The following is a 13479-nucleotide window of genomic DNA, read 5'->3' on the forward strand; positions in this document are numbered from 1 at the left end:
TGGAGCCACGCCGCGAGCAGCCTATGCACGCGAAGCTCGCCGCGAGCTCCACGACGTGGACAGCTGGGCTTGCCCCGTTGTGCCACATTTCGTGGCCCAAATTTCGCCGTTTTCGGTGGATTCCGGCGCGTTTTCGATCGTTGGCCGCATTCGTGATGAGTCGGCCGTGGGGTCTCAGGGGGAGATATACAGGGGTTGGGGTGTGCGGAACGGTCGAGAAAAAGCAGGAAGCTGGACGGGTCGGAGGAGCATTTCGCAAAAAGGGGTGCAACACGAGGACTTCCCAGGGGGTCACCCATCCTAGTACTACTCTCGCCCAAGCACGCTTCACTTCGGAGTTCTGATGGGATCCGGTGCATTAGTGCTGGTATGATCGCACCCGCTGAGATATGCGCGCTTTAACCTTTTATGCTCTAGCAGCGGAGCGACAGGTGGGACGTCGAATCTTCCGGGGGGCGTAACTTTGCGCACTGGTGGAGCCACGCCGCGAGCAGCCTATGCACGCGAAGCTCGCCGCGAGCTCCACGACGTGGACAACAGGGCTTGCCCCGTTGTGCCACATTTCGTGGCCCAAATTTCGCCGTTCTCGGTGGATTCCGGCGCATTTTCGATCGTTGGCCGCATTCGTGATGAGTCGGCCGTGGGGTCTCAGGGGGAGATATACAGGGGTTGGGGTGTGCGGAACGGTCGAGAAAAAGCAGGAAGCTGGACGGGTCGGAGGAGCATTTCGCAAAAAGGGGTGCAACACGAGGACTTCCCAGGGGGTCACCCATCCTAGTACTACTCTCGCCCAAGCACGCTTCACTTCGGAGTTCTGATGGGATCCGGTGCATTAGTGCTGGTATGATCGCACCCGCTGAGATATGCGCGCTTTAACCTTTTATGCTCTAGCAGCGGAGCGACAAGTGGGACGTCGAATCTTCCGGGGGGCGTAACTTTGCGCACTGGTGGAGCCACGCCGCGAGCAGCCTATGCACGCGAAGCTCGCCGCGAGCTCCACGACGTGGACAGCTGGGCTTGCCCCGTTGTGCCACATTTCGTGGCCCAAATTTCGCCGTTCTCGGTGGATTCCGGCGCATTTTCGATCGTTGGCCGCATTCGTGATGAGTCGGCCGTGGGGTCTCAGGGGGAGATATACAGGGGTTGGGGTGTGCGGAACGGTCGAGAAAAAGCAGGAAGCTGGACGGGTCGGAGGAGCATTTCGCAAAAAGGGGTGCAACACGAGGACTTCCCAGGGGGTCACCCATCCTAGTACTACTCTCGCCCAAGCACGCTTCACTTCGGAGTTCTGATGGGATCCGGTGCATTAGTGCTGGTATGATCGCACCCGCTGAGATATGCGCGCTTTAACCTTTTATGCTCTAGCAGCGGAGCGACAGGTGGGACGTCGAATCTTCCGGGGGGCGTAACTTTGCGCACTGGTGGAGCCACGCCGCGAGCAGCCTATGCACGCGAAGCTCGCCGCGAGCTCCACGACGTGGACAACTGGGCTTGCCCCGTTGTGCCACATTTCGTGGCCCAAATTTCGCCGTTCTCGGTGGATTCCGGCGCGTTTTCGATCGTTGGCCGCATTCGTGATGAGTCGGCCGTGGGGTCTCAGGGGGAGATATACAGGGGTTGGGGTGTGCGGAACGGTCGAGAAAAAGCAGGAAGCTGGACGGGTCGGAGGAGCATTTCGCAAAAAGGGGTGCAACACGAGGACTTCCCAGGGGGTCACCCATCCTAGTACTACTCTCGCCCAAGCACGCTTCACTTCGGAGTTCTGATGGGATCCGGTGCATTAGTGCTGGTATGATCGCACCCGCTGAGATATGCGCGCTTTAACTTTTATGCTCTAGCAGCGGAGCGACAGGTGGGACGTCGAATCTTCCGGGGGGCGTAACTTTGCGCACTGGTGGAGCCACGCCGCGAGCAGCCTATGCACGCGAAGCTCGCCGCGAGCTCCACGACGTGGACAGCTGGGCTTGCCCCGTTGTGCCACATTTCGTGGCCCAAATTTCGCCGTTCTCGGTGGATTCCGGCGCGTTTTCGATCGTTGGCCGCATTCGTGATGAGTCGGCCGTGGGGTCTCATGGGGAGATATACAGGGGTTGGGGTGCGCGGAACGGTCGAGAAAAAGCGGGAAGCTGGACGGGTGGGAGGAGCAGTTCGCAAAAAGGGGTGCAACACGAGGACTTCCCAGGGGGTCACCCATCCTAGTACTACTCTCGCCCAAACACGCTTAACTTCGGAGTTCTGATGGGATCCGGTGCATTAGTGCTGGTATGATCGCACCCGCTGAGATATGCGCGCTTTAACCTTTTATGCTCTAGCAGCGGAGCGACAGGTGGGACGTCGAATCTTTCGGGGGGCGTAACATTGCGCACTGGTGGAGCCACGCCGCGAGCAGCCTATGCACGCGAAGCTCGCCGCGAGCTCCACGACGTGGACAGCTGGGCTTGCCCCGTTGTGCCACATTTCGTGGCCCAAATTTCGCCGTTCTCGGTGGATTCCGGCGCGTTTTCGATCGTTGGCCGCATTCGTGATGAGTCGGCCGTGGGGTCTCAGGGGGAGATATACAGGGGTTGGGGTGTGCGGAACGGTCGAGAAAAAGCAGGAAGCTGGACGGGTCGGAGGAGCATTTCGCAAAAAGGGGTGCAACACGAGGACTTCCCAGGGGGTCACCCATCCTAGTACTACTCTCGCCCAAGCACGCTTAACTTCGGAGTTCTGATTGGATCCGGTGCATTAGTGCTGGTATGATCGCACCCGCTGAGATATGTTCGCTTTAACCTTTTATGCTCTAGCAGCGGAGCGACAGGTGGGACGTCGAATCTTCCAGGGGGCGTAACTTTGCGCACTGGTGGAGCCACGCCGCGAGCAGCCTATGCACGCGAAGCTCGCCGCGAGCTCCACGACGTGGACAACTGGGCTTGCCCCGTTGTGCCACATTTCGTGGCCCAAATTTCGCCGTTCTCGGTGGATTCCGGCGCGTTTTCGATCGTTGGCCGCATTCGTGATGAGTCGGCCGTGGGGTCTCAGGGGGAGATATACAGGGGTTGGGGTGTGCGGAACGGTCGAGAAAAAGCAGGAAGCTGGACGGGTCGGAGGAGCATTTCGCAAAAAGGGGTGCAACACGAGGACTTCCCAGGGGGTCACCCATCCTAGTACTACTCTCGCCCAATCACGCTTAACTTCGGAGTTCTGATGGGATCCGGTGCATTAGTGCTGGTATGATCGCACCCGCTGAGATATGCGCGCTTTAACCTTTTATGCTCTAGCAGCGGAGCGACAGGTGGGACGTCGAATCTTCCGGGGGGCGTAACTTTGCGCACTGGTGGAGCCACGCCGCGAGCAGCCTATGCACGCGAAGCTCGCCGCGAGCTCCACGACGTGGACAACTGGGCTTGCCCCGTTGGGCCACATTTCGTGGCCCAAATTTCGCCGTTTTCGGTGGATTCCGGCACGTTTTCGATCGTTGGCCGCATTCGTGATGAGTCGGCCGTGGGGTCTCATGGGGAGATATACAGGGGTTGGGGTGCGCGGAACGGTCGAGAAAAAGCGGGAAGCTGGACGGGTGGGAGGAGCAGTTCGCAAAAAGGGGTGCAACACGAGGACTTCCCAGGGGGTCACCCATCCTAGTACTACTCTCGCCCAAACACGCTTAACTTCGGAGTTCTGATGGGATCCGGTGCATTAGTGCTGGTATGATCGCACCCGCTGAGATATGCGCGCTTTAACCTTTTATGCTCTAGCAGCGGAGCGACAGGTGGGACGTCGAATCTTTCGGGGGGCGTAACATTGCGCACTGGTGGAGCCACGCCGCGAGCAGCCTATGCACGCGAAGCTCGCCGCGAGCTCCACGACGTGGACAGCTGGGCTTGCCCCGTTGTGCCACATTTCGTGGCCCAAATTTCGCCGTTCTCGGTGGATTCCGGCGCGTTTTCGATCGTTGGCCGCATTCGTGATGAGTCGGCCGTGGGGTCTCAGGGGGAGATATACAGGGGTTGGGGTGTGCGGAACGGTCGAGAAAAAGCAGGAAGCTGGACGGGTCGGAGGAGCATTTCGCAAAAAGGGGTGCAACACGAGGACTTCCCAGGGGGTCACCCATCCTAGTACTACTCTCGCCCAAGCACGCTTAACTTCGGAGTTCTGATGGGATCCGGTGCATTAGTGCTGGTATGATCGCACCCGCTGAGATATGCGCGCTTTAACCTTTTATGCTCTAGCAGCGGAGCGACAGGTGGGACGTCGAATCTTCCGGGGGGCGTAACTTTGCGCACTGGTGGAGCCACGCCGCGAGCAGCCTATGCACGCGAAGCTCGCCGCGAGCTCCACGACGTGGACAGCTGGGCTTGCCCCGTTGTGCCACATTTCGTGGCCCAAATTTCGCCGTTCTCGGTGGATTCCGGCGCGTTTTCGATCGTTGGCCGCATTCGTGATGAGTCGGCCGTGGGGTCTCAGGGGGAGATATACAGGGGTTGGGGTGTGCGGAACGGTCGAGAAAAAGCAGGAAGCTGGACGGGTCGGAGGAGCATTTCGCAAAAAGGGGTGCAACACGAGGACTTCCCAGGGGGTCACCCATCCTAGTACTACTCTCGCCCAAGCACGCTTAACTTCGGAGTTCTGATGGGATCCGGTGCATTAGTGCTGGTATGATCGCACCCGCTGAGATATGCGCGCTTTAACCTTTTATGCTCTAGCAGCGGAGCGACAGGTGGGACGTCGAATCTTCCGGGGGGCGTAACTTTGCGCACTGGTGGAGCCACGCCGCGAGCAGCCTATGCACGCGAAGCTCGCCGCGAGCTCCACGACGTGGACAGCTGGGCTTGCCCCGTTGTGCCACATTTCGTGGCCCAAATTTCGCCGTTCTCGGTGGATTCCGGCGCGTTTTCGATCGTTGGCCGCATTCGTGATGAGTCGGCCGTGGGGTCTCAGGGGGAGATATACAGGGGTTGGGGTGCGCGGAACGGTCGAGAAAAAGCAGGAAGCTGGACGGGTCGGAGGAGCATTTCGCAAAAAGGGGTGCAACACGAGGACTTCCCAGGGGGTCACCCATCCTAGTACTACTCTCGCCCAAGCACGCTTCACTTCGGAGTTCTGATGGGATCCGGTGCATTAGTGCTGGTATGATCGCACCCGCTGAGATATGCGCGCTTTAACCTTTTATGCTCTAGCAGCGGAGCGACAGGTGGGACGTCGAATCTTCCGGGGGGCGTAACTTTGTGCACTGGTGGAGCCACGCCGCGAGCAGCCTATGCACGCGAAGCTCGCCGCGAGCTCCACGACGTGGACAGCTGGGCTTGCCCCGTTGTGCCACATTTCGTGGCCCAAATTTCGCCGTTTTCGGTGGATTCCGGCGCGTTTTCGATCGTTGGCCGCATTCGTGATGAGTCGGCCGTGGGGTCTCAGGGGGAGATATACAGGGGTTGGGGTGTGCGGAACGGTCGAGAAAAAGCAGGAAGCTGGACGGGTCGGAGGAGCATTTCGCAAAAAGGGGTGCAACACGAGGACTTCCCAGGGGGTCACCCATCCTAGTACTACTCTCGCCCAAGCACGCTTCACTTCGGAGTTCTGATGGGATCCGGTGCATTAGTGCTGGTATGATCGCACCCGCTGAGATATGCGCGCTTTAACCTTTTATGCTCTAGCAGCGGAGCGACAGGTGGGACGTCGAATCTTCCGGGGGGCGTAACTTTGCGCACTGGTGGAGCCACGCCGCGAGCAGCCTATGCACGCGAAGCTCGCCGCGAGCTCCACGACGTGGACAGCTGGGCTTGCCCCGTTGTGCCACATTTCGTGGCCCAAATTTCGCCGTTTTCGGTGGATTCCGGCGCGTTTTCGATCGTTGGCCGCATTCGTGATGAGTCGGCCGTGGGGTCTCAGGGGGAGATATACAGGGGTTGGGGTGTGCGGAACGGTCGAGAAAAAGCAGGAAGCTGGACGGGTCGGAGGAGCATTTCGCAAAAAGGGGTGCAACACGAGGACTTCCCAGGGGGTCACCCATCCTAGTACTACTCTCGCCCAAGCACGCTTCACTTCGGAGTTCTGATGGGATCCGGTGCATTAGTGCTGGTATGATCGCACCCGCTGAGATATGCGCGCTTTAACCTTTTATGCTCTAGCAGCGGAGCGACAGGTGGGACGTCGAATCTTCCGGGGGGCGTAACTTTGCGCACTGGTGGAGCCACGCCGCGAGCAGCCTATGCACGCGAAGCTCGCCGCGAGCTCCACGACGTGGACAACAGGGCTTGCCCCGTTGTGCCACATTTCGTGGCCCAAATTTCGCCGTTCTCGGTGGATTCCGGCGCGTTTTCGATCGTTGGCCGCATTCGTGATGAGTCGGCCGTGGGGTCTCAGGGGGAGATATACAGGGGTTGGGGTGTGCGGAACGGTCGAGAAAAAGCAGGAAGCTGGACGGGTCGGAGGAGCATTTCGCAAAAAGGGGTGCAACACGAGGACTTCCCAGGGGGTCACCCATCCTAGTACTACTCTCGCCCAAGCACGCTTCACTTCGGAGTTCTGATGGGATCCGGTGCATTAGTGCTGGTATGATCGCACCCGCTGAGATATGCGCGCTTTAACCTTTTATGCTCTAGCAGCGGAGCGACAGGTGGGACGTCGAATCTTCCGGGGGGCGTAACTTTGCGCACTGGTGGAGCCACGCCGCGAGCAGCCTATGCACGCGAAGCTCGCCGCGAGCTCCACGACGTGGACAGCTGGGCTTGCCCCGTTGTGCCACATTTCGTGGCCCAAATTTCGCCGTTCTCGGTGGATTCCGGCGCGTTTTCGATCGTTGGCCGCATTCGTGATGAGTCGGCCGTGGGGTCTCAGGGGGAGATATACAGGGGTTGGGGTGTGCGGAACGGTCGAGAAAAAGCAGGAAGCTGGACGGGTCGGAGGAGCATTTCGCAAAAAGGGGTGCAACACGAGGACTTCCCAGGGGGTCACCCATCCTAGTACTACTACCGCCCAATCACGCTTAACTTCGGAGTTCTGATGGGATCCGGTGCATTAGTGCTGGTATGATCGCACCCGCTGAGATATGCGCGCTTTAACTTTTATGCTCTAGCAGCGGAGCGACAGGTGGGACGTCGAATCTTTCGGGGGGCGTAACTTTGCGCACTGGTGGAGCCACGCCGCGAGCAGCCTATGCACGCGAAGCTCGCCGCGAGCTCCACGACGTGGACAACTGGGCTTGCCCCGTTGTGCCACATTTCGTGGCCCAAATTTCGCCGTTCTCGTTGGATTCCGGCGCGTTTTCGATCGTTGGCCGCATTCGTGATGAGTCGGCCGTGGGGTCTCAGGGGGAGATATACAGGGGTTGGGGTGTGCGGAACGGTCGAGAAAAAGCAGGAAGCTGGACGGGTCGGAGGAGCATTTCGCAAAAAGGGGTGCAACACGAGGACTTCCCAGGGGGTCACCCATCCTAGTACTACTCTCACCCAAGCACGCTTAACTTCGGAGTTCTGATGGGATCCGGTGCATTAGTGCTGGTATGATCGCACCCGCTGAGATATGCGCGCTTTAACCTTTTATGCTCTAGCAGCGGAGCGACAGGTGGGACGTCGAATCTTTCGGGGGGCGTAACTTTGCGCACTGGTGGAGCCACGCCGCGAGCAGCCTATGCACGCGAAGCTCGCCGCGAGCTCCACGACGTGGACAGCTGGGCTTGCCCCGTTGTGCCACATTTCGTGGCCCAAATTTCGCCGTTTTCGGTGGATTCCGGCGCGTTTTCGATCGTTGGCCGCATTCGTGATGAGTCGGCCGTGGGGTCTCAGGGGGAGATATACAGGGGTTGGGGTGTGCGGAACGGTCGAGAAAAAGCAGGAAGCTGGACGGGTCGGAGGAGCATTTCGCAAAAAGGGGTGCAACACGAGGACTTCCCAGGGGGTCACCCATCCTAGTACTACTCTCGCCCAAGCACGCTTCACTTCGGAGTTCTGATGGGATCCGGTGCATTAGTGCTGGTATGATCGCACCCGCTGAGATATGCGCGCTTTAACCTTTTATGCTCTAGCAGCGGAGCGACAGGTGGGACGTCGAATCTTCCGGGGGGCGTAACTTTGCGCACTGGTGGAGCCACGCCGCGAGCAGCCTATGCACGCGAAGCTCGCCGCGAGCTCCACGACGTGGACAACAGGGCTTGCCCCGTTGTGCCACATTTCGTGGCCCAAATTTCGCCGTTCTCGGTGGATTCCGGCGCATTTTCGATCGTTGGCCGCATTCGTGATGAGTCGGCCGTGGGGTCTCAGGGGGAGATATACAGGGGTTGGGGTGTGCGGAACGGTCGAGAAAAAGCAGGAAGCTGGACGGGTCGGAGGAGCATTTCGCAAAAAGGGGTGCAACACGAGGACTTCCCAGGGGGTCACCCATCCTAGTACTACTCTCGCCCAAGCACGCTTCACTTCGGAGTTCTGATGGGATCCGGTGCATTAGTGCTGGTATGATCGCACACGCTGAGATATGCGCGCTTTAACCTTTTATGCTCTAGCAGCGGAGCGACAGGTGGGACGTCGAATCTTCCGGGGGGCGTAACTTTGCGCACTGGTGGAGCCACGCCGCGAGCAGCCTATGCACGCGAAGCTCGCCGCGAGCTCCACGACGTGGACAACTGGGCTTGCCCCGTTGTGCCACATTTCGTGGCCCAAATTTCGCCGTTCTCGGTGGATTCCGGCGCGTTTTCGATCGTTGGCCGCATTCGTGATGAGTCGGCCGTGGGGTCTCAGGGGGAGATATACAGGGGTTGGGGTGTGCGGAACGGTCGAGAAAAAGCAGGAAGCTGGACGGGTCGGAGGAGCATTTCGCAAAAAGGGGTGCAACACGAGGACTTCCCAGGGGGTCACCCATCCTAGTACTACTACCGCCCAATCACGCTTAACTTCGGAGTTCTGATGGGATCCGGTGCATTAGTGCTGGTATGATCGCACCCGCTGAGATATGCGCGCTTTAACTTTTATGCTCTAGCAGCGGAGCGACAGGTGGGACGTCGAATCTTTCGGGGGGCGTAACTTTGCGCACTGGTGGAGCCACGCCGCGAGCAGCCTATGCACGCGAAGCTCGCCGCGAGCTCCACGACGTGGACAACTGGGCTTGCCCCGTTGTGCCACATTTCGTGGCCCAAATTTCGCCGTTCTCGTTGGATTCCGGCGCGTTTTCGATCGTTGGCCGCATTCGTGATGAGTCGGCCGTGGGGTCTCAGGGGGAGATATACAGGGGTTGGGGTGTGCGGAACGGTCGAGAAAAAGCAGGAAGCTGGACGGGTCGGAGGAGCATTTCGCAAAAAGGGGTGCAACACGAGGACTTCCCAGGGGGTCACCCATCCTAGTACTACTCTCACCCAAGCACGCTTAACTTCGGAGTTCTGATGGGATCCGGTGCATTAGTGCTGGTATGATCGCACCCGCTGAGATATGCGCGCTTTAACCTTTTATGCTCTAGCAGCGGAGCGACAGGTGGGACGTCGAATCTTTCGGGGGGCGTAACTTTGCGCACTGGTGGAGCCACGCCGCGAGCAGCCTATGCACGCGAAGCTCGCCGCGAGCTCCACGACGTGGACAACTGGGCTTGCCCCGTTGTGCCACATTTCGTGGCCCAAATTTCGCCGTTCTCGGTGGATTCCGGCGCGTTTTCGATCGTTGGCCGCATTCGTGATGAGTCGGCCGTGGGGTCTCAGGGGGAGATATACAGGGGTTGGGGTGTGCGGAACGGTCGAGAAAAAGCAGGAAGCTGGACGGGTCGGAGGAGCATTTCGCAAAAAGGGGTGCAACACGAGGACTTCCCAGGGGGTCACCCATCCTAGTACTACTCTCGCCCAAGCACGCTTAACTTCGGAGTTCTGATTGGATCCGGTGCATTAGTGCTGGTATGATCGCACCCGCTGAGATATGCTCGCTTTAACCTTTTATGCTCTAGCAGCGGAGCGACAGGTGGGACGTCGAATCTTCCAGGGGGCGTAACTTTGCGCACTGGTGGAGCCACGCCGCGAGCAGCCTATGCACGCGAAGCTCGCCGCGAGCTCCACGACGTGGACAACTGGGCTTGCCCCGTTGTGCCACATTTCGTGGCCCAAATTTCGCCGTTCTCGGTGGATTCCGGCGCGTTTTCGATCGTTGGCCGCATTCGTGATGAGTCGGCCGTGGGGTCTCAGGGGGAGATATACAGGGGTTGGGGTGTGCGGAACGGTCGAGAAAAAGCAGGAAGCTGGACGGGTCGGAGGAGCATTTCGCAAAAAGGGGTGCAACACGAGGACTTCCCAGGGGGTCACCCATCCTAGTACTACTCTCGCCCAATCACGCTTAACTTCGGAGTTCTGATGGGATCCGGTGCATTAGTGCTGGTATGATCGCACCCGCTGAGATATGCGCGCTTTAACTTTTATGCTCTAGCAGCGGAGCGACAGGTGGGACGTCGAATCTTTCGGGGGGCGTAACTTTGCGCACTGGTGGAGCCACGCCGCGAGCAGCCTATGCACGCGAAGCTCGCCGCGAGCTCCACGACGTGGACAACTGGGCTTGCCCCGTTGTGCCACATTTCGTGGCCCAAATTTCGCCGTTCTCGTTGGATTCCGGCGCGTTTTCGATCGTTGGCCGCATTCGTGATGAGTCGGCCGTGGGGTCTCAGGGGGAGATATACAGGGGTTGGGGTGTGCGGAACGGTCGAGAAAAAGCAGGAAGCTGGACGGGTCGGAGGAGCATTTCGCAAAAAGGGGTGCAACACGAGGACTTCCCAGGGGGTCACCCATCCTAGTACTACTCTCGCCCAAGCACGCTTAACTTCGGAGTTCTGATGGGATCCGGTGCATTAGTGCTGGTATGATCGCACCCGCTGAGATATGCGCGCTTTAACCTTTTATGCTCTAGCAGCGGAGCGACAGGTGGGACGTCGAATCTTTCGGGGGGCGTAACTTTGCGCACTGGTGGAGCCACGCCGCGAGCAGCCTATGCACGCGAAGCTCGCCGCGAGCTCCACGACGTGGACAACTGGGCTTGCCCCGTTGTGCCACATTTCGTGGCCCAAATTTCGCCGTTCTCGTTGGATTCCGGCGCGTTTTCGATCGTTGGCCGCATTCGTGATGAGTCGGCCGTGGGGTCTCAGGGGGAGATATACAGGGGTTGGGGTGTGCGGAACGGTCGAGAAAAAGCATGAAGCTGGACGGGTCGGAGGAGCATTTCGCAAAAAGGGGTGCAACACGAGGACTTCCCAGGGGGTCACCCATCCTAGTACTACTCTCGCCCAAGCACGCTTCACTTCGGAGTTCTGATGGGATCCGGTGCATTAGTGCTGGTATGATCGCACACGCTGAGATATGCGCGCTTTAACCTTTTATGCTCTAGCAGCGGAGCGACAGGTGGGACGTCGAATCTTCCGGGGGGCGTAACTTTGCGCACTGGTGGAGCCACGCCGCGAGCAGCCTATGCACGCGAAGCTCGCCGCGAGCTCCACGACGTGGACAACTGGGCTTGCCCCGTTGTGCCACATTTCGTGGCCCAAATTTCGCCGTTCTCGGTGGATTCCGGCGCGTTTTCGATCGTTGGCCGCATTCGTGATGAGTCGGCCGTGGGGTCTCAGGGGGAGATATACAGGGGTTGGGGTGTGCGGAACGGTCGAGAAAAAGCAGGAAGCTGGACGGGTCGGAGGAGCATTTCGCAAAAAGGGGTGCAACACGAGGACTTCCCAGGGGGTCACCCATCCTAGTACTACTCTCGCCCAAGCACGCTTAACTTCGGAGTTCTGATGGGATCCGGTGCATTAGTGCTGGTATGATCGCACCCGCTGAGATATGCTCGCTTTAACCTTTTATGCTCTAGCAGCGGAGCGACAGGTGGGACGTCGAATCTTCCAGGGGGCGTAACTTTGCGCACTGGTGGAGCCACGCCGCGAGCAGCCTATGCACGCGAAGCTCGCCGCGAGCTCCACGACGTGGACAACTGGGCTTGCCCCGTTGTGCCACATTTCGTGGCCCAAATTTCGCCGTTCTCGGTGGATTCCGGCGCGTTTTCGATCGTTGGCCGCATTCGTGATGAGTCGGCCGTGGGGTCTCAGGGGGAGATATACAGGGGTTGGGGTGTGCGGAACGGTCGAGAAAAAGCAGGAAGCTGGACGGGTCGGAGGAGCATTTCGCAAAAAGGGGTGCAACACGAGGACTTCCCAGGGGGTCACCCATCCTAGTACTACTCTCACCCAAGCACGCTTAACTTCGGAGTTCTGATGGGATCCGGTGCATTAGTGCTGGTATGATCGCACCCGCTGAGATATGCGCGCTTTAACCTTTTATGCTCTAGCAGCGGAGCGACAGGTGGGACGTCGAATCTTTCGGGGGGCGTAACTTTGCGCACTGGTGGAGCCACGCCGCGAGCAGCCTATGCACGCGAAGCTCGCCGCGAGCTCCACGACGTGGACAACTGGGCTTGCCCCGTTGTGCCACATTTCGTGGCCCAAATTTCGCCGTTCTCGGTGGATTCCGGCGCGTTTTCGATCGTTGGCCGCATTCGTGATGAGTCGGCCGTGGGGTCTCAGGGGGAGATATACAGGGGTTGGGGTGTGCGGAACGGTCGAGAAAAAGCAGGAAGCTGGACGGGTCGGAGGAGCATTTCGCAAAAAGGGGTGCAACACAAGGACTTCCCAGGGGGTCACCCATCCTAGTACTACTCTCGCCCAAGCACGCTTAACTTCGGAGTTCTGATTGGATCCGGTGCATTAGTGCTGGTATGATCGCACCCGCTGAGATATGCTCGCTTTAACCTTTTATGCTCTAGCAGCGGAGCGACAGGTGGGACGTCGAATCTTCCAGGGGGCGTAACTTTGCGCACTGGTGGAGCCACGCCGCGAGCAGCCTATGCACGCGAAGCTCGCCGCGAGCTCCACGACGTGGACAACTGGGCTTGCCCCGTTGTGCCACATTTCGTGGCCCAAATTTCGCCGTTCTCGGTGGATTCCGGCGCGTTTTCGATCGTTGGCCGCATTCGTGATGAGTCGGCCGTGGGGTCTCAGGGGGAGATATACAGGGGTTGGGGTGTGCGGAACGGTCGAGAAAAAGCAGGAAGCTGGACGGGTCGGAGGAGCATTTCGCAAAAAGGGGTGCAACACGAGGACTTCCCAGGGGGTCACCCATCCTAGTACTACTCTCGCCCAATCACGCTTAACTTCGGAGTTCTGATGGGATCCGGTGCATTAGTGCTGGTATGATCGCACCCGCTGAGATATGCGCGCTTTAACTTTTATGCTCTAGCAGCGGAGCGACAGGTGGGACGTCGAATCTTTCGGGGGGCGTAACTTTGCGCACTGGTGGAGCCACGCCGCGAGCAGCCTATGCACGCGAAGCTCGCCGCGAGCTCCACGACGTGGACAACTGGGCTTGCCCCGTTGTGCCACATTTCGTGGCCCAAATTTCGCCGTTCTCGTTGGATTCCGGCGCGTTTTCGATCGTTGGCCGCATTCGTGATGAGTCGGCCGTGGGGTCTCAGGGGGAGATATACAGGGGTTGGGGTGTGCGGAACG

The 13479-nt window shown here is 59.2% G+C and overlaps 28 non-coding genes across 28 annotated transcripts; all 28 read right to left on the bottom strand.

The window, feature by feature from the left end:
* Positions 1–262: 262 nt before the first annotated feature.
* LOC148785874 (5S ribosomal RNA) lies at positions 263–381 on the bottom strand. Its single transcript, XR_016068207.1, has one exon. It is a non-coding gene; the product is annotated as a 5S ribosomal RNA (ribosomal RNA).
* Positions 382–736: 355 nt separating this feature from the next.
* LOC148785875 (5S ribosomal RNA) lies at positions 737–855 on the bottom strand. Its single transcript, XR_016068208.1, has one exon. It is a non-coding gene; the product is annotated as a 5S ribosomal RNA (ribosomal RNA).
* A 355-nt stretch (positions 856–1210) lies between these two features.
* On the bottom strand, positions 1211–1329 carry LOC148785876 (5S ribosomal RNA). The gene has a single exon (XR_016068209.1). It is a non-coding gene; the product is annotated as a 5S ribosomal RNA (ribosomal RNA).
* Positions 1330–1684: 355 nt separating this feature from the next.
* LOC148785877 (5S ribosomal RNA) lies at positions 1685–1803 on the bottom strand. The gene has a single exon (XR_016068210.1). It is a non-coding gene; the product is annotated as a 5S ribosomal RNA (ribosomal RNA).
* Positions 1804–2157: 354 nt separating this feature from the next.
* LOC148785878 (5S ribosomal RNA) lies at positions 2158–2276 on the bottom strand. The gene has a single exon (XR_016068406.1). It is a non-coding gene; the product is annotated as a 5S ribosomal RNA (ribosomal RNA).
* Positions 2277–2631: 355 nt separating this feature from the next.
* Positions 2632–2750, bottom strand: LOC148785879 (5S ribosomal RNA). The gene has a single exon (XR_016062060.1). It is a non-coding gene; the product is annotated as a 5S ribosomal RNA (ribosomal RNA).
* A 355-nt stretch (positions 2751–3105) lies between these two features.
* LOC148785880 (5S ribosomal RNA) lies at positions 3106–3224 on the bottom strand. The gene has a single exon (XR_016061945.1). It is a non-coding gene; the product is annotated as a 5S ribosomal RNA (ribosomal RNA).
* Positions 3225–3579: 355 nt separating this feature from the next.
* Positions 3580–3698, bottom strand: LOC148785881 (5S ribosomal RNA). Its single transcript, XR_016068407.1, has one exon. It is a non-coding gene; the product is annotated as a 5S ribosomal RNA (ribosomal RNA).
* A 355-nt stretch (positions 3699–4053) lies between these two features.
* LOC148785882 (5S ribosomal RNA) lies at positions 4054–4172 on the bottom strand. The gene has a single exon (XR_016062372.1). It is a non-coding gene; the product is annotated as a 5S ribosomal RNA (ribosomal RNA).
* A 355-nt stretch (positions 4173–4527) lies between these two features.
* LOC148785883 (5S ribosomal RNA) lies at positions 4528–4646 on the bottom strand. The gene has a single exon (XR_016062373.1). It is a non-coding gene; the product is annotated as a 5S ribosomal RNA (ribosomal RNA).
* Positions 4647–5001: 355 nt separating this feature from the next.
* On the bottom strand, positions 5002–5120 carry LOC148785884 (5S ribosomal RNA). The gene has a single exon (XR_016068211.1). It is a non-coding gene; the product is annotated as a 5S ribosomal RNA (ribosomal RNA).
* A 355-nt stretch (positions 5121–5475) lies between these two features.
* On the bottom strand, positions 5476–5594 carry LOC148785885 (5S ribosomal RNA). The gene has a single exon (XR_016068212.1). It is a non-coding gene; the product is annotated as a 5S ribosomal RNA (ribosomal RNA).
* Positions 5595–5949: 355 nt separating this feature from the next.
* On the bottom strand, positions 5950–6068 carry LOC148785886 (5S ribosomal RNA). Its single transcript, XR_016068213.1, has one exon. It is a non-coding gene; the product is annotated as a 5S ribosomal RNA (ribosomal RNA).
* A 355-nt stretch (positions 6069–6423) lies between these two features.
* LOC148785887 (5S ribosomal RNA) lies at positions 6424–6542 on the bottom strand. The gene has a single exon (XR_016068214.1). It is a non-coding gene; the product is annotated as a 5S ribosomal RNA (ribosomal RNA).
* Positions 6543–6897: 355 nt separating this feature from the next.
* LOC148785888 (5S ribosomal RNA) lies at positions 6898–7016 on the bottom strand. Its single transcript, XR_016062218.1, has one exon. It is a non-coding gene; the product is annotated as a 5S ribosomal RNA (ribosomal RNA).
* A 354-nt stretch (positions 7017–7370) lies between these two features.
* Positions 7371–7489, bottom strand: LOC148785889 (5S ribosomal RNA). Its single transcript, XR_016061782.1, has one exon. It is a non-coding gene; the product is annotated as a 5S ribosomal RNA (ribosomal RNA).
* A 355-nt stretch (positions 7490–7844) lies between these two features.
* On the bottom strand, positions 7845–7963 carry LOC148785890 (5S ribosomal RNA). Its single transcript, XR_016068216.1, has one exon. It is a non-coding gene; the product is annotated as a 5S ribosomal RNA (ribosomal RNA).
* A 355-nt stretch (positions 7964–8318) lies between these two features.
* LOC148785891 (5S ribosomal RNA) lies at positions 8319–8437 on the bottom strand. The gene has a single exon (XR_016062026.1). It is a non-coding gene; the product is annotated as a 5S ribosomal RNA (ribosomal RNA).
* Positions 8438–8792: 355 nt separating this feature from the next.
* On the bottom strand, positions 8793–8911 carry LOC148785892 (5S ribosomal RNA). The gene has a single exon (XR_016062219.1). It is a non-coding gene; the product is annotated as a 5S ribosomal RNA (ribosomal RNA).
* Positions 8912–9265: 354 nt separating this feature from the next.
* Positions 9266–9384, bottom strand: LOC148785893 (5S ribosomal RNA). The gene has a single exon (XR_016061783.1). It is a non-coding gene; the product is annotated as a 5S ribosomal RNA (ribosomal RNA).
* A 355-nt stretch (positions 9385–9739) lies between these two features.
* Positions 9740–9858, bottom strand: LOC148785894 (5S ribosomal RNA). The gene has a single exon (XR_016062061.1). It is a non-coding gene; the product is annotated as a 5S ribosomal RNA (ribosomal RNA).
* Positions 9859–10213: 355 nt separating this feature from the next.
* On the bottom strand, positions 10214–10332 carry LOC148785895 (5S ribosomal RNA). Its single transcript, XR_016061947.1, has one exon. It is a non-coding gene; the product is annotated as a 5S ribosomal RNA (ribosomal RNA).
* Positions 10333–10686: 354 nt separating this feature from the next.
* On the bottom strand, positions 10687–10805 carry LOC148785896 (5S ribosomal RNA). Its single transcript, XR_016062374.1, has one exon. It is a non-coding gene; the product is annotated as a 5S ribosomal RNA (ribosomal RNA).
* Positions 10806–11160: 355 nt separating this feature from the next.
* Positions 11161–11279, bottom strand: LOC148785897 (5S ribosomal RNA). The gene has a single exon (XR_016062027.1). It is a non-coding gene; the product is annotated as a 5S ribosomal RNA (ribosomal RNA).
* A 355-nt stretch (positions 11280–11634) lies between these two features.
* Positions 11635–11753, bottom strand: LOC148785898 (5S ribosomal RNA). Its single transcript, XR_016062375.1, has one exon. It is a non-coding gene; the product is annotated as a 5S ribosomal RNA (ribosomal RNA).
* Positions 11754–12108: 355 nt separating this feature from the next.
* Positions 12109–12227, bottom strand: LOC148785899 (5S ribosomal RNA). The gene has a single exon (XR_016061784.1). It is a non-coding gene; the product is annotated as a 5S ribosomal RNA (ribosomal RNA).
* A 355-nt stretch (positions 12228–12582) lies between these two features.
* LOC148785900 (5S ribosomal RNA) lies at positions 12583–12701 on the bottom strand. The gene has a single exon (XR_016062163.1). It is a non-coding gene; the product is annotated as a 5S ribosomal RNA (ribosomal RNA).
* A 355-nt stretch (positions 12702–13056) lies between these two features.
* LOC148785901 (5S ribosomal RNA) lies at positions 13057–13175 on the bottom strand. Its single transcript, XR_016061948.1, has one exon. It is a non-coding gene; the product is annotated as a 5S ribosomal RNA (ribosomal RNA).
* Between the last annotated feature and the right edge of the window lie 304 nt (positions 13176–13479).

Source organism: Sesamum indicum, linkage group LG10, assembly GCF_026168435.1.
Source record: "Sesamum indicum cultivar Baizhima isolate 11 linkage group LG10, ASM2616843v1, whole genome shotgun sequence".
Taxonomy (NCBI): Eukaryota; Viridiplantae; Streptophyta; class Magnoliopsida; order Lamiales; family Pedaliaceae; genus Sesamum; species Sesamum indicum.